Source organism: Heteronotia binoei, chromosome 5, assembly GCF_032191835.1.
Source record: "Heteronotia binoei isolate CCM8104 ecotype False Entrance Well chromosome 5, APGP_CSIRO_Hbin_v1, whole genome shotgun sequence".
Taxonomy (NCBI): domain Eukaryota; kingdom Metazoa; phylum Chordata; class Lepidosauria; order Squamata; family Gekkonidae; genus Heteronotia; species Heteronotia binoei.
Genome location: NC_083227.1, coordinates 12,642,374 through 12,660,487, shown reverse-complemented (window position 1 = coordinate 12,660,487; position 18,114 = coordinate 12,642,374). Strand labels below are relative to the sequence as shown.

Genomic DNA, 18,114 nt, shown 5'->3' with positions numbered 1-18,114 from the left:
ACTCCTTTCTGGGCCTCCTGGACCCCAAAAGGGCAGACTTTGTATTCATATTGGCATCCCCCATAGCAAGATCTGAACCCACCCCTCCTGGGACTGCGCCCTGGGGTTTCTCCTTCTTGCTCTGCCCGGGGGACAGTCCCTCTCTTGTCTGGCAAAAGGATGCTCTTCCTCCCACCCAAAGCCTGGTGCAGGAGGGAGAATTGGGCATTGTGTTATATCTGGAACAGGCGTGTTCTCTCCTTGTGTGCCCACTCTGCAAATTAGTGCAGCAGGTGAGTACTCGAACCCACATCCGTGGGTGTTTTGACATACCATAATCCTCACAGGGATGGATGTCTATGTGCCATTTCTTCCTCCTGGCCTTGTGTATATCAGGGGTGTGGCCATATCAGCATGCTCCGCCCCTCTCTAGCTGTCTGGGAAGCCCCCTAATGTTGTTTCCATGGGCATCCTGGTGTTGCTAGGTTCTCGGCACTTTTTTTTTTTTTGAATTTTAACAAATCCTTTATTTGACAGTTCCATATACAAAAGAAAACTATACATAAACTATACATAAACATAAACAAACCACCACCCATCCCTCCAAACCAATGAGCTTAAGGGGCTTCACCATAACACAGTTCTGACTTTCTCATAGTAAGTCCCATGCTTTTTATCCATGCATATAAATAGTCCCATGTCTTCCTACAATCTTGTAGATCACCTCCTCTTAATCTTACAGTTAATGTGTCCATCTCAGCTGCTTCAAATTGTTTTTGTAAGAACTCTTCCCTGTCTGGTAATTTAGAGACTTTCCAGTATTTCGCGTACAGAATTCTCGCGACAGTTATTATATACAACAACAATTTTTTTTCTTGTCTGGATAAACTCCCTTTACACACATTCAACAAGTATAATTCCGGAGTATGTTGAAGCCTTATTCTTAATATTTTTTGTGCCCAGAAATTAATCTGGGCCCAATATTTTTTTGCATATTCACACTGCCACCAAATATGGTAGAGGGACCCCTTTACTTTCCTGCATTTCCAACATTTGTTTGAGTACTTAGGGTATATTTTACTCAATCTTTCAGGTGTTAAGCACCATCGATACATCATCTTATATATATTTTCTTTAAACACTGCTGACTTGGTTAATTTTAAGTTTTGATTCCAAATTTCCCCCCATTCCTCCATCTCAATACTATATCCAAAATCCTTCAACCATTTTATCCAGCTTTCTTTAACGACTTCGTTTCGCATTTTGATTTGTAAGAGCCAATTATAGATTTTAGAAATAAGTTTCTGATTGTCACAGATTATCATATCAAATTCATTTGGCTTTTTAACAAATCCTATTTCCTTATCTGATTGATATTTGGATTTAACTTGGTTCTTCAGCCACCAATCCAATTTCACATTGTCATCCAGTTTTAAGTTATTCTCTTTGTCCAATAAAAATCCATAATTGTAATTATTTTCCCAACAATATAAACTGGGTTGGCTAGAAGCTTCTACTGGTGATAGCCAAGAAGGTATATATGTATAGATCAAATTTTTAACTTCATTCCATACTTTATATGACGATTTTCTTATTTCATGTCTGAGGAAAATATTATTCCTTGTTGGAGGCTGATACCACATATAAGAATGCCAGCCTCTAACCAAACCTATACCTTCCAATACTAATAACCTTTTATTTTCCAGTGCAAACCAGTCTGTTAACCATACTAAACAGCATGCCTTATAATATGTATTCCAATCAGGCAAAGCTAGCCCTCCTCTTGATTTACTGTCTTGCAAAACCTTTAATTTGATTCTGGGTTTTTTGTTTTGCCAAATAAATATGGTGATCAATTTATCCAGAGCCAGTTTGGTGTAGTGGTTAAGTGTGTGGACTCTTATCTGGGAGAACCGGGTTTGATTCCCCACTCCTCCACTTGCACCTGCTGGAATGGCCTTGGGTCAGCCATAGCTCTGGCAGAGGTTGTCCTTGAAAGGGCAGCTACTGTGAGAGCCCTCTCCAGCCCCACCCACCTCACAGGGTGTCTGTTGTGGGGGAGGAAGGGAAAGGAGATTGTAGGCCGCTCTGAGCCTCTGTCCTTGAAAGGGCAGCTGCTGTGAGAGCCCTCTCCAGCCCCACCCACCTCACGGGGTGTCTGTTGTGGGGGAGGAAGGGAAAGGAGATTGTGAGCTGCTCTGAGACTCTTCGGAGTGGAGAGCGGGATATAAATCCAATCTCTTATTATTATTATTATTTAGTTGATGAAAAATGTTTGGGACAAAATGATTGGTATCGTCTGGAATAAGTACAAGATTCTTGGTAATATGCTCATCTTGATTGATGCAATTCTCCCCAATAAGGAAATTTGTAAGTCTCTCCATTTGTGTAAATCTAATTGAGTTTCTTTTTAGGATCTTGTCATAATTATCTCTTTGTAATGTTTTTAAATCATTTTAGATACCTAAATACTAGATTTTCTTTTCATGGCTAAAGCCAGATTTCATTTCTAATTGGGCAATTTCATCCTTAGTCATATTGTGGGTCAAAAATTTAGTTTTCTGGATATTAACTTTGAAACCTGATATTCCTCCATATTCTTCCAATCTCTTCATTAGATGTTCTATCGAAGAGATGGGGTCTTCTAATATCAGTAACAGGTCATTGGCAAAGGCTCATACTTTGTATTCCCCCCCCTTGATCTTAGTACCTTTAATTCCATCATCCTCCCTTATTTTTATTATCAAGAATTCCAATGTTAAGATGAAGAGCAAGGGAGATAATGGACATCCTTGTCTAGTACCCTGTTTAATTCTTATCGCTTCTGTGAACTGCCCATTAATATTTATTTTTGCATTTTGTTTGGTATAGATGGCTCTCACTAAAGGTTCTCTGCACCTTGGCAACAGAGTTCTTTCAAATGTTCCTCTCCTCTGCTGGGGGAGGGGCCTTGGACGTCACGATGTAAACGGGACCACGGAGGAGAGACTAAGCCACAACAAAAAGAAAAAAACTCTCTGTGTAAAATGTAATTTTAACTTGTTGTGAATAATAGGTATCAAAATACAAAACGAATAATATCAGTACATATCTCTCTCTCTCGGCTTGACTTCGCGACCGAAGATTTAAGAAGGGTGCAGTAGTCCACGTCTGCTGCAGGCTCGCTGGTGGCTGACAAGACCAATGCGGGACAGGCAGATTCCACCACAGTGGCTGCAGGGAAAAGTCTGATTTGGGGTTGGTGCTGTAGCAGTGCGATTCTTCCTCAATCTCCTTTTGTCCTCAGTTTGGCATCAACCAGTGGTCTGACCTAGCCTCAGATCGCAAAGCATGGAGACACACCATCCACCAGGCTGTCTCTTCCTTTGAGAACGCACGCATAGCTGGTCTTGAGGACAAAAGGAGTTTGAGGAAGAATCGCACTGCTACAGCACCAATCCTAAATCAGACTTTTCCCTGCAGCCACTGTGGCCGGACCTGCCTGTCCCGCATTGGTCTTGTCAGCCACCAGCGAGCCTGCAGCAGACGTGGACTATTGCACCCTTCTTAAATCTTCGTTCGCGAAGTCAAGCCGAGAGAGAGAGAGGTGTAGTAGTTTGCCAGTTTGGTGTAGTGGTTAAGTGTGCGGACTCTTATCTGGGAGAACCAGGTTTGATTCCCCACTCCTCCACTTGCACTTGCTGAGATGGCCTTGGGTCAGCCATAGCTCTGGCAGAGGTTGTCCTTGAAAGGGCAGCTGCTGTCCTTGAAAGGGCAGCTGCTGTGAGAGCCATCTCCAGCCCCACCCACCTCACAGGGTGTCTGTTGTGGGGGAGGAAGGTAAAGGAGATTGTGAGCCGCTCTGAGACTCTTCGGAGTGGAGGGCAGGATAGAAATCCAATATATTCTTCTTCTTCTTCTTCTCAAGACCAGCTATGCGTGCGTGCTCAAAGGAAGAGACAGCCTGGTGGATGGTATGCCTCCATGCTTTGCGATCTGAGGCTAGGTCAGACCACTGGTGATGGTTGATGCGACAGGTGCCAACGGATTTCTTCAAGGAGTCCTTGTACCTCTTTTTGGTGCCCCTCTATTTCGATGGCCGGTGGAAAGTTCGCCATACAGAGCAATCTTGGGAAGGCGGTGGTTTTCCATCCTAGAAATATGCCCTGCCCAGCGCAGCTGCGTCTTCAACAGCAGTGCCTCAATGCTTGTAACCCCCGCCCTCTTGAGGACTTCAGTGTTGGTCACAAAGTCACTCCAGTGGATGTTGAGGATGGTGCGAAGGCAGCACTGATGAAAGCGCTCAAGGAGTCGCAGGTGATGATGGTATAAAACCCACGATTCGGAGCCGTAGATGACGGTTACCTCATAAGTTAGTCAATGTCCTTATGTCGCTGAAATTACATTCATAGAATTATAGAATTGGAAAAGATCTCTGTTGAAAAACCTCCAAGGAAGGAGAGCCCAATTTCATAGAATCCTAGAGTTGGAAGGGACCTCCAGGGTCATCTAGTCCAACCCCCTGCACAATGCAGGGAACTCACAAACACCTCCCCCTAAATTCACAGGATCTTCATTGCTGTCAGATGGGCCATCTAGCCTCTGTTGAAAAACTCCAAGGAAGGAGAGCCCACCACTTCCCGAAGAAGCCTGTTCCACTGAGAAACCACTCTAATGGTCAGGAAGTTCCTCCTAATGTTGAGCCGGAAGAGATTAGTATACCCCATCCTTAACACTATAGAAAGTCACTGTGGATCTAAAGTATGTTGTCTCTCAAGTAGTCCTTCATCTGTTTCAAAATTCCTGCTTGACTGCATACAGAATATAATATATAGAGAGCAGGAATGTTTCAAAAGGTTGATGATGCTGTTTGTGTGTGTGTGTGTGTGTGTGTGTGTGTGTGTGCGTGCAAAGTTTGGCTTTTCTGTTATGTGCAGGTAGCACTTCTATTGCCGACCTTTCTCCTTATGGTATTCTATACTTGTATTTTTGCAGAATAAATGGTATTTTGCAGAATAAATAAAAAAAAATGTACATATGTGTATATATGTAGAATCCTAGCAAAGTTTGGCTTTTCAGCTGTGTACAGTTTAGTGCTGCTATCTCCTTGTGGTATTCTGTAGTCTGAATGAATTTTTCTGTGCTGAATCTTTAAAAGCAGGGTGTGTGTAGATGTGTTTTAAATCAAAAATATGCACTGAAGCCTGAAATCTATGTTTACCTAAAGGATGTACAATAGAAAGCTAGAATAAATGCTTCATGCGGGTCCTCAGCTGGTTACGCCTTGGAGTCCACCTTCCAAATCATCCATTTTCTCCATGGTTCAATGATCTCTGTAGTCTGGAAATGAGTTGCAACTCCAGGGGATCCCCAGATGTCACCAGGAGGCTGACAACTATAGCTCTGCTAGATCTGTGCAAGCCATCCAGCCGCTCTTGCCCTTCTCCTTCTTCCTCTGAATTTCTCTGGTTACATTTCTAAACTTCGGGCGATGATATCACCAGCGTTGTTCTATCGCACTGTACACCTATGAGATCTCTCCCTCCGCTGTATGCCTCTGATTATATGCGTCTGTAGTCATCCAATTGGTTCTCATCCTCCACCCACCCTTTCCCTCTCTCTCCCATTTCCGGCAACTGTGTACCGTTTGCTTTGCAGTACATCTGCTGTTATGGTTCTGCTGAGCCTTCCACCTTTGACATTCTCTGCTCCGCTGCTCATCCAACGTTGTCACCACGCTGACTTCTTATATTTTGCAGAACTCTATTGTATTAACCACTTTTTAAAAAGCGTATGACACACTTTAAAAATAAGGCAGCATGGTTCTTTAATGATGTCTGTTTTAGCCAGCTGAGCTGAATCCACACAAGACAAGTGATACTGATGTCCTGAAAAGGATTGTGTTAATTTTACTTTATAGCAGGGGTGGCCAAACTGTGGCTCAGGAGCCACATGCGGCTCTTTCACACATATTGTGTGGCTCTTGAAGCCCCACTGCCACATCAGCTGGCTTGGAGAAAGTATTTGTCTCTCCTTAAATCATTTCCCCAAGCCAAGCCAAGCCACCCAATGGCTTGGAGAATTCATTTAAAGTTGCTTTCTTTCCACCTCCCACCCTTCATCTATTATCCTCCCTCCTTTCCTGTCTTGCAGCTCTCAAACATGTGATATTTATGTCTTGTGGCTCTCAAACCTCTGACATTTATTCTATATGGCTCTTATCACAGAATCATAGAGTTGGAAGGGACCTCTAGGGTCATCTAGTCCAACCCCCTGTACAATGCAGGAAATTCACAAATACTGCCCCTCCCCCAAATTTACAGGATCCACATTGCTGTCAGATGGCCATCTAGCCTCTGTTTAAAAACCTCCAAGGAAGGAGAGCCCAATTTCATAGAATCCTAGTGTTGGAAGGGATCTCCAGGGTCATCTAGTCCAACTCCCTGCACAATGCAGGAAACTCACAAACACCTCCCCCTAAATCCACAGGATCTGCATTGCTGTCAGAGGGCCATCTAGCCTCTGTTTAAAAACCTCTAAGGAAGCAGAGCCCACCACCTCTCAAGGAATCCTGTTCCACTGGGGAACGGCTCTGTCAGGAAGTTCTTCCTATGTTGAGCCAAAAACTCTTTTGATTTAATTTCATATGCTGAACATGAGTCAACAGTGTGATGCGGTGGCTAAAAAGGCAAATGCAATTTTGGGCTGTATCAACAAAAGTATAGTGTCCAGATTACATGATGTGATGGTATTGCTTTACTCTGCTCAAGTAAGACCTCACCTAGAGTATTGTGTTCAATTTTGGGCACCACATTTTAAAAAGAATCTAGACAAACTGGAACAGGTCCAGAGGAGGACAACAAAGAAGGTGAGGGGTCTGGAGACCAAGTCCTATGAGGAAAGGATGAAGGAGCTGGGGATGTTTAGCCTGGAGAGGAGGCGGCTGAGAGGTGATAGGATCACCATCTTCAAGTACTTGAAGGGCTGTCATTTAGATGATGGTGTGGAATTGTTTTCTGTGACCCCGGAAGATAGGACCAAAACCAATGGGTTGAAATTAAATCAAAAGAGTTTCCGGCTCAACATGAGGAAGAACTTCCTGACCATTAGAGCGATTCCTCAGTGGAACAGGCTTCCTTGGGAGGTGGTGGGCTCTCCTTCCTTGGAAGTTTTTAAACAGAGGCTAGATGGCCATCTGACAGCAATGAAGATCCTGTGAATCTAGAGGGAAGTGTTTGTGAGTTTCCTGCATTGTGCAGAGGGTTGGACTAAATGATCCTAGAGGTCCCTTCCAACTCTATGATTCTATGATTCAACCCACTGGTTCTGGTTCTACCTTCTGGGGAAACAGAAAACAATTCTAACTCTTCAAGTACTTGAAGATGGTGATCCTATCACCTCTCAGCCACCTCCTCTCCAGGCTAAACATCCCCAGCTCCTTCAACCTTTCCTCATAGGACTTGGTCTCCAGACCCCTCACCTTCTTTGTTGCCCTCCTCTGGACCTGTTCCAGCTTGTCTAGATCCTTCTTAAAATGTGGTGCCCAAATCTGAACACCAGGTGAGGTCTTCCCAGAGCAGAGGAAAGCAATACCATCACATCACCTGATCTGGACACTATTCAGGGGTGGCAACTGTAGCTCTCCGGATTTTCTTTTGCCTACAACTCCCATCAGCCCCAGCCAGCATGGCCAATGGCTGGGGCTGATGGGAGTTGTAGGCAAAAAAACATCTGGAGAGCTACCGTTGGCCACCCGTGCCTGAGTTAACATAAGAACATAAGAGAATCCATGTTGGATCAGGCCAATGGCCCATCCAGTCCAACACTCTGTGTCATACAGTGGCAAAAAATTATATATATATACACACACCTGTGCTCCATATTTTTATCTAACCCCCTCTTGAAGGTGGCCATGCTTGTGGCCGCCACCATCTCCTGTGGCAGTGAATTCCACATGTTAATCACCCTTTGGGTGAAGAAGTACTTCCTTTTATCCGTTTTAACCTGTCTGCTCAGCAATTTCATCGAATGCCCACGAGTTCTTGTATTGTGAGGAAGGGAGAAAAGTACTTCTTTCTCAACTTTCTCCATCCCATTCAGTTATACTTCTGTTGGTACAGCCCAAAATTCCATTTGCCTTTTTAGCCCCCTGGTGCCTGAAGGCTGCAGAAGGGGGCATGGGCAGCGGGGTGGGTGCAAGATTCTTACTGCCTAGGGGGGCTTCGCAGGGTTTAATCCGGCCTTGCCTCCATTACTTACTTGCAAGTAAAGTTTCCCCCGGATCCGGCTGCTGCAAGGACTTTTTCCTCCCTCTCCTACTGTTGCGGGCTCCTTCCCTGCAAAAGCAAACCCCTCCCCCAGGAAAAGGCCCTTCGCCCTCGTTTTCCCTCGGCCTCTCCAGCAAGCGGCTCGGCGGGCTTAACCCTTTCAGTGCTGCAGAGGCAGGAGAAACAGGTCCGGGAGGTGCTTCAGCCGCGCCTGACGCTTCTCAGTGGGGCTGCTCGGGAGTAACTTGGCTGCTGCAGGGGGTTGCAATCCCGCCCTGTCCAGCCAGCTCAGAACAAGGAAGTTGCAGCTGAGTCCCCCCCACCCTTTAGTTGTCCCCCTCCTGTGTTGTTCAGTCGCACAGTCGAGTCCGACTCTGTGACCCCATGGACCAAGTCACGCCAGGCCCTCCTGTCTTCCACCAGCCTCTGAAGTCTGCTCAAATTCGTGTTTGTTGCATCAGTAATGCTGTCCAGCCATCTCATCTTTTGCCGTCCCCTTCTTCTTTTGCCTTCTGTCTCCCAGCATCAGGGTCTTCTCCAGGGAGTGCTCCCTTCTCATTGGGTGGCCAAAGTATTTGAGCTTCAGCTTCAGCATCTGACCTTCCAGGGAACAGTCTGCGTTGATTTCCCTTAGGACTGACTGATTTGCTCTTCTTGCAGTCCAAGGGACTCTCAAGAGTCTTCTCCAGCACCACAGCTCAAAAGCATCTATTCTTCTGCGCTCATCTTTTGCTGTCTCCTTCTTCTTTGGCCTTCTGTCTTTCCCAGCATCAGGGTCTTCTCCAGGGAGTGCTCCCTTCTCATTGGGTGGCCAAAGGATTTCAGCTTCAGCTTCAGCATCTGACCTTCCAGGGAACAGTCTGGGTTGATTTCCCTTGGGACTGACTGATTGGATCTTCTTGCAGTCCAAGGGACTCTCAAGAGCCTTCTCCAGCACCACATCTCAAAATCATCTATTCTTGTGCGCTCAGCCATACATTACTACTGGGAATACCATCGCTTGGACTATACGGACTTTTGTTGGCAGGGTGATGTCTCTACTTTTTATTATACTGCCCAGATTCGCCATAGCTGTCCTCCCAAGGAGCAAATGTCTTTTAATTTTATGGCTACAGTCACCATCTGCAGTGATATTGGATTCCAGAAATGTGAAGTCTGTCACGACTTCCATGTCTTCTCCTTCTGTTTGCCAAGGTGTGATGGGGCCAGATGCCATGATCTTAGTTTTTTTGATGTTGAGTTTCAAGCCTACTTTTGTGCTCTCCTCTTTCACCCTCAACAAGAGGTTCTTTAGGTCCTCCTCATTTTCTGCCATTAGAGTGGTGTCATCTGCATATCTGAGGTTGTTGATGTTTTTTCCAGCAATCTTAATTCTGGCTTGTGCTTCATCCAGGCCAACATTCTGCATGATGCACTCTGCATATAAATTAAATAAGCAGGGTGACAATATACATCCTTGTCGAACTCCTTTTCCTATTCTAAACCAATCAGTTGTTCTATATCCTGTTCAGACAGTTGCTTCTTGGCCCGTATACAGGTTTCTCAGGAGACATGAGGTGGTCTGGTACTCCCATCTCTTTAAGGACTTGCCACAGTTTGTTGTGATCCACACAATCAAAGCAGAAATAGATGTTTTTCTGATACTCTCGTGCTTTTCTGATACTCCCGTGCTTTCTCCATAATCCATTGAATGTTGGCAATTCGATCTCTAGTTCCTCTACCTCTCTGAAACACAGCTTGAACTTCTGGTAGTTCCTGATCTGCATACTGCTGAAGCCTAGCTTGTAAGATCTTTAACATGACCTTGCTGGCATGTGAAATGAGTGCAATGGTGCGATAGTTTGAACATTTCTTGGCATTACCCTTCTTTGGGATTGGAATATAAACTGACCTTTTCCAATCCTGTGGCCACTGTTGCGTTTTCCAAATTTGTTGACATAATGTGTGCATCGCTTTTACAGCATCTTTGAGGACTTTGAATAGCTCAACTGGGATACCATCACCTCCGCTGGCTTTGTTGTTAGTAATGCCTTCTAAAGCCCATTTGACTTCACACTCCAGGATGTCACGCTCCTAGAGACTGTAAAACTCAAAAGGGGGGGGGGGAGGAAGGGGGGTTAGTGATGATGAGATCAGGCTCTTCTTTAAACAGAGCATTTAACAGGGGTGTCAAACATGTGGCCTGGGGGCCGAATCAGATCCCTGGAGGGCTCCTATCAGGCCCCAGAGCTACTGGCTGTCATCTGCTTCCTTCTCCCTCTCTCTTGCTTCCTTCAGCAAAACAGCTTGTTTTGCCAGGCTTGCTCAATCACACAGCTTGGAGAATGCATTAAAGTTGCTTTCTTTCCACCCCTCGTCCCCTGTCTATTTGCTTTCCTTCCATCCTTGCAGCTCTTCGGCACCCGTCGTTCATGTCTTGCGACTCTCAAACATCCGATGTGTCTTCTCTGTAGCTCTTACCTTAAGCAAGTTTGGCATCAAAGAGTTGGATTTGAGTTCAGGTGCACCTTAGAGTAAAGACCAACAGCATATTTGAGGTGTAAGGGATTCTGAGAGTCAAAGTTTGGCAGAGAAGGCAGTAAAAGTTCAAAGGGCAGTCATTTGTGGAGAAACACTTGGGGCATTGTTGTTGTCCTCATCCTTATAACTGCTATATATAGCCAGTTTGGTGTAGTGGTTAAATGTGCGGACTCTTATCTAGGAGAACCAGGTTTGGTTCCCCACTCCTCCACTTGCACCTGCTGAAATGGCCATAGCTCTGGCAGGAGTTGTCCTTGAAAGGGCAGCTGCTGTGAGAACCCTCTCAGACCCACCCACCTCACAGGGGGTCTGTTGTGGGGGAGGAAGGGAAAGGAGATTGTAGGCCGCTCTGAGCCTCTGTCCTTGAAAGGGCAGCTGCTGGGAGAGCCCTCTCCAGCCCCACCCACCTCACAGGGTGTCTGTTGTGGGGGAGGAAGGGAAAGGAGATTGTGATCCGCTCTGAGACTCTGTTCTTGAAAGGGCAGCTGCTGTGAGAGCCCTCTCCAGCCCCACCCACCTCACAGGGTGTCTGTTGTGGGGGAGGAAGGGAAAGGAGATTGTAGGCCGCTCTGAGCCTCTGTCCTTGACAGGGCAGCTGCTGTGAGAGCCCTCTCAGCCCTACCCACCTCACAGGGTGTCTGTTGTGGGGGAGGGAGATAAAGGAGATTGTGAGCCGCTCTGAGACTCTGATTCAGAGAGAAGGACAGGGTATAAATCTATGGTCTTCTTCTTCCTCATTTTCTACTACTGCAGACAGACTTAGAGGGCTCCCCTCCAATCCAGATCTCTGCAGACAGTCCCAGCTCCTTTCCTCAGAGAAGGCAGCAAAGGCTCTGAGTTAGGGCAGCTAGCGGGGAGAAACACCTGGAGAAGGGGTTGTCCTGATAACCAGTGTTCCCTCTAAGCTGAGTGAGCGTGAGCTAGCTCACAGATTCTTAGCCTCCAGCTCACACATTTTTGTCTTCGCTCAGGAAGGATGACCCCAGAGCACAATAATTTATGTAGTAGCTCACAACTTTAATGCCAGGAGCTCACGATGTACATTTTTTTGCTCACAAGAGACTGCAGCTTCGAGGGAACATTGCTTATAATAACTGGGGTGGGGTGGATGCTGTAAGAACATGAGAGAAGCCACGTTGGATCAGACCAATCAATCCATCATTTTATTTATATCCCGCCCTCCCCGCCGAAGCAGGCTCAGGGTGGCTAACAACATTAAATCAAAGTTATACAATAATATTTAAAAGCAATAGCTAATTTAGCAATTTAATTAAAATTCTAAAATTAACATCCTGGTGCTATTTCAACAGATGGTAAAAATCACTTAAGCAGTCTCTCTATCTTTTAATTGGTGAAGGCCATCCCGAAGAGGATGGTCTTGCAGGCCCTGCGGAACCGTTCAAGTCCCGCAGGGCCTGCACTTCTTCCGGGAGCTGGTTCCATAGGTGTGGAGCTACAACAGAGAAGGCCCGCATGCGAGTGCTCTGTAGTTTTGCTTCCTTCGGCCCGGGGATGGTCAGCAGGTTCTTCCCTGCTGACCTCAGAGCTCTTTGGGGTTCATATGGGGACCAATGGCCCACCCACTCCAACACTGTGTCTCACAGTGGCCAAAAAACCAGGCGCCATCATGAGGTCCATCAGTGGGGCCAGGACACTAGAAGCCCTCCCACTATTTGCCCCCCCCCGCCCCCCAAGCACCAAGAATACAGAGCATCACTTGCCCCAGACAGAGCATTGCAACAATACTCTGTGGCTAATAGCCAGTGATGGACCTCTGCTCCATATGCTTATCCTGTAATGCTGTAACCTGTTTTAATTGTGATTTTAGCTGTTCTGGATTGTTTGTTTTATTGTTACTTATTTTAACGTATTCTGCCCATGGGGAATGGGCGGAATAACAACAGCAATAACAACAATAGCTATTATTATTATTACAATCCCCTCTTGAAGCTGGCTATACTTGTAGTTGCCACCACCTCCTGTGGGGGGCAGTGAATTCCATGGGTTAATCACTCCTTAGGTGAAGAAGGCTTTCCTTTCTCCGGGGTCTCTTTTTAACCCGTAATATCCTCTCCAAGGGTTAAAGCAAGAGAGTCCTCAGTCCCAGAGAGGCGGGGGGGGGGCATTTCCAGCTTCCGTCCTTGCAAAAGCCACATTTGAATTTCCCCGGGCTGCTGCTTGAATGCCTGGGAAGGAGTGGGTGAGCTCAAAATGGCTTTTTTTTTTGGGGGGGGGGGGGGAGAGATGGGTGCGGGGCATGTGCAATGCAAGACCCCAAGTGAAGAGAAAAGAGGAGGGGAAGCACTTAATGGGGGGGAGACACCTCTGCCCTCCTCCAATTCACCGCCCTTCCTTGCATAGGGTTGCCAATCCCCAGGTTGGGGCAGGGGATCCCCCGATTTGGAGGCCCTCCCCCCGCTTTAGGGTCATCAGAAAGCGGGGATGGAGAGGGAAAAGTCTGCTGGGCACTCCCTATTATTCCCTATGGAGACCGATTCCCTTAGGGTATAATGGAGAATTGTTCTGTGGGTATCGGCGGCTCTGCGGGGCGGGGGGGACTGTTCTTTGAGTTAGAGGCACCAAATTTTCAGCATAGCATCCTATGCTTCTTCTCAAAGTACCCTCCCATTTTCAAAAGGATTGGGTCAGGGGGTCCAGTTCTGTGAGCCCCCAAAGAAGGCGCCCCTCTCCTTCATTATTTCCAATGCAGGGAAGGCATTTTAAAAAAAAAAAGGTGTGCGGTTCCTTTCGATGTGATGGCCAGAACTCCCTTTGGAGTTCAATTGTCCTTGTCGCAACCTTGCTCCTGGCTCCACCCCCAAAGTCTCCTGACTCCACCCCCAAAGTCCCCAGATATTTCTTGAACTGGACTTAGCAACCCTATCCTTTCATCGGAAAGAAACCACTTTGAGCAAAGGCAAAAGTAATCCTCCGTGAGATCAGGGGAGAAAAAGACTTGCAGGAGGCGCCCAATGGAAGGGGATATTCTTGCCCTTTTGGCCGGGATGGAGGGGGTGGGAGGGTGATGGGTCAAACTTGGGGAGGAGCAGGAGATTTGAGGAGGGGGACGGAGGAGAGACCCTCCCCACATTCTTTCTGCGCCCCCCTCCCCACTTCTTCCCTTCAAGGGCCCATCAGCCTTTTGCTTCTTTGCCCATCAGGTTCCCCAAGAATATAGCCTGTCCTTGGCGAGGTGAGGGGGGTTGTTGGTAGGGTTCCCTCTAAGCTGCAGAGTCTTGTGAGCAAAAACTCTACTTTGTGAGCTACTGGCAGGCCTCAGATTCAGTGGGAGCTCACAGGAGCACAGCTCCTAAACCTTTCTGAGGGAGAGCCAGTTTGGTGTAGTGGTGAAGTATGTGGACTCTTATGTGGGAGAACCGGGTTTGATTCCCCACTCCTCCACTTGGACCCACTTGGGTCAGCCATAGCTCTGGCAGAGTTTGTCCTTGAAAGGGCAGCTGCTGTGAGAGCCCTCTCCAGCCCCACCCACCTCACAGGGTGTCTGTTGTGGGGGAGGAAGATAAAGGAGATTGTGAGCCACTCTGAGCCTCTGTCCTTGAAAGGGCAGCTGCTGGGAGAGCCCTCTCCAGCCCCACCCACCTCACAGGGTGTCTGTTGTGGGGGAGGAAGATAAAGGAGATTGTGAGCCACTCTGAGCCTCTGTCCTTGAAAGGGCAGCTGCTGTGAGAGCCCTCTCCAGCCCCACCCACCTCACAGGGTGTCTGTTGTGGGGGAGGAAGATAAAGGAGATTGTGAGCCACTCTGAGCCTCTGTCCTTGAAAGAGCAGCTGCTGTGAGAGCCCTCTCCAGCCCCACCCACCTCACAGGGTGTCTGTTGTGGGGGAGGAAGGGAAAGGAGATTGTGAGCCGCTCTGAGACTCTTTGGAGTGGAGGGCGGGATATAAATCCAATATCATCATCTTCTTCTCCCTCCTCCTCCCCCCCACCTTGTCCATTGAATAGTAGGTGCAGCTGCATAACAATCCCTGGAAGAGCTCCACCACCTATTTTTCTACAAAAGGACCCCTGGCTGCTGGTATTAAAGTTGTGAGCTTGTGCATCAATTATTGTGCTCTGGGGGTTATCCTTCCTGAGCTAAGACAAAAATGTGTGAGCTGGAAGCTAAAATTCTGTGAGCTAGCTCATGTTAACTCACCTTAGAGGGAACGCCGGTTGCCATATCTGAATTGGGAGGTTCCTTAAGATTTGGATGGGGTGCCTGCGGAGCAGATACAAAGGAGGAAGCTCAGAGAAGTTCAATGTTGGTAAGTGTAAGGTGATGCATATTGGGACAAAAAAAAATCCAACTTCAACTCAGAACTTATGAGGGTGTGCAGTTGTGGAGGCGGAGAGGGGAAAAGATTTTAGGATCCTAGTGAAGAGTTTGAGGAAAGTCACCCTCTCCCCCCCCTCCCCTGGGCTGCAGTGGTGATAAAGGCAAACTCATTCTTTGTTTAGATCCGGGGTGGCCAAAGTTGCTTAATGTAAGAGCCACATAGAATAAATGTCAGATGCTTGAGAGCCGCAAATGCAATACATGAACATCAGATGTCTGAAAGCCACAAGACAGGGAGGAAGGCAGGAAGGTGGAAAGAAAGGGTGATTAACATGTGGAATTCCACAGCCATCAGGTTCATCAGTGTCTGTTAGCCACAATGTATTGATGGAACTCTCTGTCTGGGGCAGTGATGCTCTGTATTCTTGGTGCTTGGGGGAGCACAGTAGGAGGGCTTCTAGTATCCTGGTGGACCTCCTGATGGCACTTGGTTTTTTTGGCCACTGTGTCACAGAGTGTTGGACTGGCTGGGCCATTGACCTGATCCAGCATGGCTTCTCTTATGTTCTTATGGGGGCATTTATTTGGCGGTGAGGAACTTGAGTGTATTTTCTTGTGGACCTTTAGGAAGCGCCTGCTTGCGCATTTCATGAATGAGTCCTTAGTGGGCTCTTTTGAATGGTAATTGTGTCTCTGGGGCCGTTTTTTCTTTCCTCCTCCATTCAGAAATCCTACTCCTTTGAGTAGGCTGTGCAGAAAGGCAGGGCTCCCCCCTCCCAAGCCTACCAGAGATTATGCACAAAAGTTGCAGAATCTTTTCAGGGTTGGCTGTGCAGTTGCTGGAGGGAAGAAAAGAGGTGAGGCCCCCTCCCAGCGTTCCTTGAAGTCCTGCATCTCTGAACTGATTCACAAAAGCAGAGACAGCAGGCAGAAACGTTGGCCCGTGTAATGCTGGTTCTCTATATGCGGGGAGTTCTTCTATCATTCTAAGGGACATGGGTCATTTGGCAGAAAAAAAGAGGTGCTGGAGCGCATTAGCCCAACTCATTGGCATATTCCACACACCCCTGACATCACCGGAAGGTGGACTAAATTATATCAGCTCAGCATCCATCCATCTATCTATCTATCTATCTATCATCTATCTATCTATCTATCTATCTATCATCTATCTATCATCTATCTATCTATCTATCTATCTATCTATCTATCTATCTATCTATCTATCTATCTATCTATCTATCTATCTATCTATCTATCTATCTACCTACCTACCTACCTACCTACCTACCTACCTACCTACCTACCTACCTACCTATCTATCTATCTACCTATCTACCTATCTACCTATCTACCTATCTACCTATCTACCATTGCTTCTTGAATTATAATTGTCATAATAAGTACAAGTATTAATTATTTATAACAGTCATAGACCAGCAAACAATTCATAAAAGTCCAGTTCATAACCAATAAAAGGTGATATAAATATGCAATACTTGTTATACACTAAAACATGATACCACCTAAAATATACATAAAATACGAATACAGACTTTAAGACACTGACGATGTAAAATTAGTGTTAAGACCGAGGATAAACTAAAAACCCTGTCTAGACCTCTTTGTTTCTTCCCTTAATAAATAAATTATTTATTCGTTGCCTAAGCCAGCATTTAAGGCAGTAAAATCCTACATAAAAGGCATAAAATACTGTTATAAAACTACAAATATAACAAAACATGGCAGTTGCAGCCAACAGATTGGCAAAGGTGTTGAGCCATTTCCTGACTGAATCATAATTGTCATAATAAAATCTTACTCCCATCCAGTGTCCCCTCTAAGCTGAGTTAGCGTGAGCTAGCTCACAGATTTTTAGCCTCCAGCTCACACATTTTTGTCTTAGCTCAGGAAGGATGGCTCCAGAGCATACTAATCTATGCAGCAGCTCACAACTTTAATGCCAGTAGCTCACAAAGTAGAATTTTTGCTCACAAGACTCTGCAGTTTAGAGGGAAAGCTGCTCCCATCATACTGTTCAAATTATTTTTTCCTATCTGGCCACAGTGGATTGAGGAAGATTTCCATCCGTCTGTTTTATACATTTTGGTTATTTCTCCATTTTTTGTGCAGGAAAGTATTAGAAAGTGTGCCAGATCTAAAGAGTTCAGCAAAACTCTCACAGGGGGTTTGAACAATGGAACCCAGAAGCAAGTATTTTTTTGGGGGGGGGGGGGCGGAGAAAGAAAGAACAGTAAAATTTAGAGGTTCTGGAGCTCTGCTCCTGTGAGCTCCTGCCCAAAATGAGGAACATGGTTAGTTTCCCAAATTAGGGCTTGATTCTCCCACCTCCTTGTATCTTGTCAAAATGTCGAAGAGACTGAGGTGGCCTCTCACAGCCTCAGGGACTCAACACCCAGGGATGAATTTGATGAGGCTGGGAGGAAGATGGATGAGTAAGAAAGAGGGGGGGAAGGTTCTCCCATAAAGGATGACTGGGATGGGGAGAGATTGGACCAAAGATTCTGGAATCTTCCTTGACCACTGTATCTCAAAAAGGACATCGCAAAGCTGAAAAAAGTACAGAGGAAGGCGACCAAGATGATCAGGGGTTGGAATCCCTTTCCTAAAAGGAAAAGCTGAAGACTCTGAGATTTTTCAGTTTAGAGCTAGTTTGGTGCAGTGATTACGAGCGGTGGACTCTAATCTGGAAAACCGGGTTTGATCCACTGCTCCTCCACATGCAGCCATTTGGGTGTCCTTGGATGAGTCACAGTTCTCTCAGTACTCTCTTAATCCCACCCACCTCACAGAGAGAAAGGGAAGCAGGCTGTATGCCACTCTGAGTGAACAGCAAGGTCTAAAAACTGAATAAACCAAATCATTCTTCTGAGGTGAACATCCACGTTCAGTGGCACTAAGCCTCTGAATCCCAAAGGCAGAAGGCAATATCTAAGGCCTCTTTGCCCTGTTGTCGGCCCTCCAGAGGAACTAGCTGGCCCCTGTGTGAGACAGTATGCTGGACTGGATGGAGCACTGATCTGACCCAGCAGGGCTCTTATACAAGATTATGCACGGGATAGAGAAAGTAGA

General features: G+C 46.4%; 1 protein-coding gene across 7 annotated transcripts in view; it reads left to right on the top strand.

The window, feature by feature from the left end:
• LOC132571063 (zinc finger protein 883-like) overlaps positions 1–18,114 on the top strand; it is a 661,721-nt gene that overhangs the window by 357,461 nt on the left and 286,146 nt on the right. The window contains exon 1 of one of the 7 annotated variants that reach the window (XM_060237704.1): positions 12,898–12,945. The exons of the other annotated variants lie outside the window; for them this stretch is intronic. The gene's annotated coding sequence lies outside the window, so the exon portion shown is untranslated. Of the gene's footprint in view, positions 1–12,897; positions 12,946–18,114 lie in introns of those variants that run through there. 7 annotated transcript variants of the gene reach the window in all.